The 7,504-nt window shown below is 51.8% G+C and overlaps 1 protein-coding gene across 1 annotated transcript in view; it reads right to left on the bottom strand.

Moving 5' to 3' along the window:
- Positions 1–591: 591 nt before the first annotated feature.
- Positions 592–7,504, bottom strand: part of GDAP2 (ganglioside induced differentiation associated protein 2) — a 234,809-nt gene continuing 227,896 nt past the window's right edge. The window contains exon 21 of the transcript XR_014844355.1: positions 592–1,827. The gene's annotated coding sequence lies outside the window, so the exon portion shown is untranslated. The remainder of the gene's footprint in view (positions 1,828–7,504) is intronic.

The raw sequence follows: 7,504 nt of genomic DNA, 5'->3' as shown, positions 1-7,504 counted from the left end.
AACTACCACCCAGTTGAACCGATAAAACCTTGTCGGTCTCTCAGAAGTTGCTGGAGCCCCGTGTTATATCACTCTCCCTCCTCTCTTTCCTGACCTTTGTGACGGCGATTTTTTTTTTTCTTTGTAGTTTTATCACCTGTGCACGCACCTCTAGGTTCTATAGGTGAGTTTTGCCTGGTTTTGAACTTGGTAGAAGTGAATTCATAATTGCATTCGTTTAGAACATGCTTCTTTCCCCTCAACAGGATGTTTGTGAGTCAGCTCTGTGATTGAATAGGATGTTTCCACTGGCAGAGGATTTTGAATCGGTCATTCCCACGTCCTTGGGCAAGTCATTTAGCTTTTTTTTTTTTTTGAGCCTCAGCTTCCTCATCGCAAACTATGGTTCAGAAATGGGTTCCAGAGCCTCCTCCAAATTCCTGTCTTATTGGGGAAGAGATAAGGCAAATATAACAGAAGGGTCATAAATCACTGACGGGGATGAACGCAAAGAGAAATAAACAAGTTTCCATGAGGAAAGAACCACCTCTTCATCCAACAGAGAAGTGGACGTATCTTTGGGAGCGAGGTGATTTCAAAAAGAGACAGAGATTTTCCCATAAAATTGGAAATTTTATTTTTTAAAAGTGCAGAAGTGACTTTCCTACTTAAGCAAGTCAGCGGGACCCCTAATAACTGAGCTTAAAGGGACAGGCCTGGTGGATAACACCTTGTCTCTACCACATTCCTTTTTGTTATTAAGGTATCATGTGAAAGCCAGGAAAATTACACACAGACCTCATAAACACCATGTATCGGATCACTAACCGTCACTGAAATTTTGTGGACCGGGAATTGGGCTATAATCATCCCCTTTTACCCACCATCTTCTGTCTACACAGCCTGAATGCTCCAACCTCTCCCGTTGTGCTACCCCAATAGTTTCCATCAGTACAGCCTGGCCCACGCCCCTTTCTCCTGTGCATTCAGGCCCGACGATCATGAGCTGCCATGGACCCTTGTTGGAGTTGGTGGGAAAACATCGTGAACACACAGAATACCCACACTTGCCCCTGGACCACATCCCAAGGTCCGGCAGCCTCCCTGATGCCCCCTCTGACTCCTTCCAGGGTTAACTCGCACTCACTGGGGCCAAACATGACTTCGTCCATCATGCATAGATGGTAATAGACTCCCAAGAGTTATTCTGCTGAGTCCGGAGCATGTTTGGGGTAGGAGGAGGGGGGAATGCTGTGCACGGGTTTAACGTAGACTCATTTTACTGAAGCCAGCGTAGGCATGATGGGTTGGAACTTTTTCCTAGAGCTGCACTCTAGAAGGTCCAATAAAAGATCCGATAGACCTTTTGGCATTGATGGATGTATTCTCTAGTTGCTCGGTGCAAGGTGGTGGCCACTCAACAGTTTATTAGGCACTCAGCTCAGTAGCCACTTAGCTGCTGGGATTGGAGAGCTGCATTTTTAATTTGTTTTCACTGAAATAGCCACACGTGTTACTGGACAGCACAGTGACAGAGCACGCCTTTCCTGCATGGGCTCTTCTGGGCAGGTACCGAACTGTCATGTCAGTGCAACACAGACAACACAAGTGCCTCTTAGTCTCCCCTTTCACTGTCTCATCTCCTCTTCCTCACCTCCTGTTGACTTCTGCAGTCTGGCTTCTGTTCCACCAGTGTACAGAGATTGTTGCGACAGGGCCAGGGGGCTCGCAGCCTTGCCAGATCAGGCCTCTGACCCAGGGTTAGCTTTCTCTTCCCTCTCGCCCTCTAGCTCGAGTCCTTCATGCTGTATGTCTTCACTGAGAGTCCATGGGCCGGGATTGTGGGTGCTGGTAAGAAAAAGGACATGCTCTGTGTTATAGTCTCTGGTGCTCATTTGATAAATTGATGATATTCCAAATAGCTGGAGCATGACCTGGAAATACGCTTTACCTTGCAACCTGGTACACATATAGATACGTAGATATATTCATAACAAATATTTCTGGAAAAGATTTTTACCTAAATTCTTTGTGTGTGTGTGTGTGTGTGTGTGTGTGTGTGTGTGTGTATCTTTTGTATTTTTAGGGCTGCACCCATGACATATGAAAGTTCCCAGGCTAGGCATCAAATTGGAGCTGAAGCTGAGGCCTACGCCACAGCCAGAGCAATGCAGGATGCAAGCCTTGTCTGCGACCTACACCACAGCTCACAGCAACGCTGGATCCTTAACCCACTGAGCAAGGCCAGGGATCAAACCCACAACCTCATGGATATTAGTTGAATTCATTAACCACTCAGCCACGATGGGAATTCTGATTTTTACCTAAACTCTATGCATAAGCAGCCTAAACCATACAAAGCACCGTGTTAATTGTAGACCTCATTGAAAATGTGTAGGAGGAGGGATTTCTATCACAGCAAATACATAGCCAAACAGGAACAGCCAATTCAATTTGAATTTCAGATAGACAATTTTTTTTCATTGTATGTCCCAAATATTGTTTCTGTTTGTTTGTTTGTTGATCTTGCAACTGTAACAGCGTGGCTGACCACTTCAACTTGAATATCAGATGTCCTGTCCTTGGCCTTACTCCAGCTGACTGGGAATTTCTCATGGTCTGTGTCATCCCTGTGGTCCCCGGCTTCCACATCTGTCAGGCTGCCACGCTGGACACTCTTCCCCACCCCCAGCCTTTGCTCTATGGCAGGTCAGCTGGCAAATCCCAATCCAGCCTGGCTCCCAGCACGACAAAAGGGGGGCTTCTCCTTTGCCCAGATCTGCTCGCCTGTGGAGGTAGTTTTCCCACTTCCTTAAATATTATGTGATTACACTCTTAAAGTGGGCCACTCTGGTGACAGCAAGCCCTTGTCTTCTCTCCAAGGCTGTTACAGACCCCCTCGCTGGCTGTGGTGCTCCTGGTGGAGAAGGTGTGCCATTCCTGCAGTCGGCACACGTTTATTGCATCCCTATGACTTCACAGGCGCTGGGTGTACAGCGGTAAATGAGACGAGATGCAGGGCACTGAGTGGTGGGCGAGATCTCAGCCCAGGGAGCTGAGGACACGGCCGGAGGAACAGACAGCCCGTCGTGAAATCCCACAGCAGGGGGTCAGTCTCAGAGGGTTTCATGGAGGAGGTGGCATTTCAGCCAGTCCAGGAATAGATGGGAGTTCACAGGTCAAGAAAAGTGCAGATTCTAGGCAGAGAAAAGAGAGGTTCAGGACATGATGGCAAAGTAGGTATGGGGGAAGGTGTGCAGGAGAGGCCAGGAAGATGGGTTGGTCCAGCAGGTTTGGGGCATCTCTGATGGGTATACACCCCTGTTAAAGTCAGAAAGAGCTCAGCTCCACTTGTGCAAACAGGAGAAAGGCCTGTAAATGTCTTCATTTCCTATTGCCACGTGATAAATCAGCACTGGCTGAGCACCTTTGTACAATGCACGTTATCTCCCAGTTTCTGAGGGGCGGCAGTCAGAGTGCAGCCGAGTTGGGTGCTGTGCTGCAGGGTGTCTGACAAGGTTGCAGTTCAGTCAGGGTGGCCTGGGCTGGGGCCTCATCTGGGGCTCCCGTGGGGAGGAATCCACTTCTAAGCCCATATGGCTGGTAGGGTTCAGTCCCATGCCGGATGTTGGACTGAAGGCCGTGGAGAGACAGGTGGAGGACCAGGAGAAACAGGAGTGTCTGACATCCCAGGAGCCAAGGAGGATTGGCCGCATCAGAGGTTGCATAGACTAGAGAATGGACGTAGCACATCCCTGCGACTGCAGAGGCAGCCAGGGATGAAATGGGAGACAAAGCCCTGTTGCAGGGGGGCTGAAGAGTACGTGCGAGTCATGACCATCAAGTACAGATGATTCTTTTAAAGAAAAGGCAGTAGGTTATGGGCTCGGAGCCCTGGCTTCACAGCTCACCCGCTGGGTGGCCTCTAGGCAAACCTCAGCCTCTCTGAGCCTTGTTTCTTCATGGCTACCCAGGCCCAGAAGAACGAGGATAATAACAGCCACCTATTAAGAGTGTCTCGAGACTTAAATGAGCTGTTGCAAGTAATAGCACAGGGAGAGGCAGCTCAGAACATACTCCTTGGCTTCTGCTCCTGCTTCCATCAGCCTATTCTCCCCAAATCCCCTTTCAAAAGTATTTTACTCCCCAGCTCAAATGTTCTCCCTGGATGTAGGATAACATTGAAAATCCCCCTGTAGTTTGACTTTTTTTTTCTCTTAGGGCCACACCTTCGGCATATGGAAATTCCCAGGCTAGGGGCTGAATTGGAGCTGCAGCCACTGGCCTACGCCACAGCCACAGCCACGCCAGATCCGAGCCACCTCCGCATTGCCACCTCTGGATCCTTAACCTACTGAGCATGGCCCGGGATCAAACCTGCATCCTCATGGATGCTAGTTGGGTTCTTAACCCACTAAGCCACAACGGAAACTCCTGGGTTGGCTTCTTTTTATCTCCCCATCCCCCCTTGAACATGCAAAGCTCCTCCACACCTCGGGGTCTGTCCACGTGGAGTCGCCTCCACTTGGGACCCTCTTCCCACCCACGTCACCTGGCCGTCCCCTCCCCACCTATCCTTCAGGTAAGTGTGGCTTTTGGACCCTCACCCTCTGGGGCCTTCCTGTCTCAACAGACCCCAAGGCTGCGTATTTGGGCCCTGAGGATTTCATGCCTTTTTTCTGAGGTCAGAAACAGGGCTAGGAAGGGGAAATAACCTGAATCACTCTCCAGGTGTGCAGCTATTTGCATCTCCCCAGCCTAAGGAGCTAAGAAAAACTAGGTCTCGCCACTAGAAACTTGCAGATGCAGGTTTCGAGAGACCCGGAGAGCAGTGACGTGTAAGTAGCCAAGATGTGCTTACTCATGAGCTCATTTAACCCCCACAGCGGTTCTGTGCAGGAGGGCTTACAGATGACGCAGCTGAGACGCGGATAGATCAAAGGAACTTGCCCCCGGGCTCGCAGCTGTGATGGGCAGGTGTGGGCTCAGATGGGGCCCCAGCAGGCCCTGCTTCCAAAGCCACAATCTCCGCCACCCCCACCAGTCAGCCTCCTGCCTTCGGTTGTTCCCCGGTCGCTGGGAACTCCACTTGCAGGCTGCTGGCCCTCCCCTCCCTCCCGCACAGCCCTCTGGGAGCCCCTGCGCTCCAAGGGGATGCCAAGACAGTGGGTGTTGTAGAAACTCAAGGAAGCACGCCAGGGGGAATGGCTGATGAGATGCTCCTGGCCCAGTGCTCCTCCCAGCGAGGCCGGCGGTCTCTGGAGGAAAGCAAACCTGAGTCCGAGGACAGACACACACAGGTCACATCTGCATATCAGCTGCCTGGGCGTCAAAGTGATGGCGCGATGACTAATTCTCGAAAGCTGACGCTGAAAATCTTTTTGAAATGTCAAGGCCGGTTGACCATTGCATTAGTCCTCCTCCCGCCGCCACGCCTGCATGGCTGTGGGACTGGAGTGCTCAGGGTAGCCTTCTCCGAACCCGTGTTTCCCCCACCATCTGGATGTCAAGAATTACCTGAAGTACTTGTTTTAAGGACAAATTCCAGCCCGGGTCCCCTGCCAAGCCTCCAGAACCAGAACCTCTAAGGGAAGGGCCAGGGAACCTGGATGCCGTACAAGGTTCCTGGAAGACTTTGATACCAGGAGAGTTTGGAAACAATCTAAATCAACCCCTTCTTTTTACCAGCCGAGTGCTCGCCATCCAGAGAGGCCTGTGGCTGCCCAGAGTCACGTGGCAAGTTGTCAGCGGGGTGAGCTGGGAACCCCCAGTGTGGGGTCCTGACCACAAGGAGGAGTGAGGCGGGGAGGAAATGAGAGTCACCTCGGACCAGGATCTGCACCTGACAATTTAGCGGTAAAAGCAAAGAGGACCTCCCGGTGCCAGGCGCTTGCTTGCGTGTCATTCAGCCCTTACGGCAGTGCCTGCTGGGACCCACTGCCTCCTCATCTAAGGAGCCAGGAAGTAGCCACACAGGGCTGAGTGTTTCCCCGGGGACCCAGAGTTAGTGCGAGGCCTCCAATCTGGGTCCGGGAGAACTCAGCACCCTATTGGCTCCCAGAGCCACTTTCCTGGTGTTATTTCATCTAACGCTCACCCAGAGCTTGTGATGTAAGCAGCTTCTCTTGGGAAGGTGAAGAAGCCCAAGAGCAGGACAGCGAGGTGACCTGCTTAAGCTCCAGCAGCAGGGGGAGTTCCCCCTGTGACTCAGCGGGTTATGAACCCGACTAGTATCCACGAGGATGTCGCTTCTGATCCCTGTTCTTGCTCAACGGGTTAAGGATCCAGAGTTGCTGTGGCTGTGGTATAGGCCTGCAGCTGTAGCTCCAGTTTCGACCCCTAGCCTGAGGACTTCCATATGCCACAGGTGCAGCCCTAAAAAGCCAAAAAAAAAAAAAAAAAAATTCCAGCTGCAGTGACCCACGACAGTGGGATCCAGCCTGGCTCTGTCTTACACCAAAGCCCACACGCTTCTCTTCGCACTTGGGGTTTTCAGACGCTCCTTCTGGGGCTCAGACCACCTCTCCTGACAGTCCCTCCCTCTGTCCCTGCCTCGCCTTCACCTTCCCTTGGCGGTCTCTGTGTCACCAGACCCTCTTCCACCTGGTGCTGCCCATTGCTCCACGTCTTCTTGTCCACGAGTCCTCTTCTGATCCCCATCGGCTCTAAGGTCCTACAGGGGGGCTCGGAACACCGTCTGCAGAGGGCCGGACAGTGAGTGGTCAGGGCGTTGTCCTCGCTCTTGCATCAGCTCGACGTGGCACAGAAGGAGCCACAGAGAGTTTGCGAATGGGTGGATGAGTGAGGCTCCATACGCACTGATTCTGGAGGCCACACTTTGCCCAGCCCCGTTCTGGAAGATCGCTGGGGCTGCCTGTTAAGGTAGATTCACATTTGTTTCTGCTCGGTTTGGAGAAAGAATATGTCTGTGTGAGAAAAGCCCCCATGTCGTCTCAAGAGCCTGTGCTGTAGACTCAGCTCTGAGCATGGGAGCTGTGGGCAGGTATTTGTCACTTTCAGTGAACAGCCTCTTTCCCCAGCAGGACTGTCACGGCTCCATCACAGAAGCCTCGTGCCTGAAAAGTGAAGGGAGCCCCAAGCCTCAAGGTCTGTGGCTCACTCATTCACCCATCCATTCACTCGTTCACTCGTAGGATGTTTTTTGAACACCTGCCAGGTGTGGTATAGACACTGAGCTGAGCTTTGGCACAACAGGTGGATAAGTCCCTGCTCTCTCAGGACATGTAACTCAAGCTGGGGCTCCCCCTGTGAGGAACCAGAGCCCAGAGTGTAAAGCAGACATGGCTTAGTTGGCAGCCAGGGAAAACTTCCTAGAAGAAGCATCATTTAAGCTGGGACCTGAGGTCTGGCTGGGAGTTACAGGTGAGGACAGAGGCTAGTCAAGATGAAATGGACAGGCTTCTAGGGTCGCATGTACAGAGTATGGGCACGGCTGAGTTGACTCCGTTGGATATAATTCTTTTCAACTGCAGGTGCATCTCATCTTCCCACAAGCAGATGGACC

The sequence above is a fragment of the Sus scrofa genome, chromosome 4 (assembly GCF_054392235.1).
Source record: "Sus scrofa isolate SSC_HxYL_T2T_F1_AM1 chromosome 4, Sscrofa_HxYL_maternal_Yorkshire_Landrace_v2.0, whole genome shotgun sequence".
Lineage (NCBI taxonomy): Eukaryota > Metazoa > Chordata > Mammalia > Artiodactyla > Suidae > Sus > Sus scrofa.
Note: the sequence above shows the minus strand (reverse complement) of the source record. Positions and strands in the feature narration are given on the sequence as shown.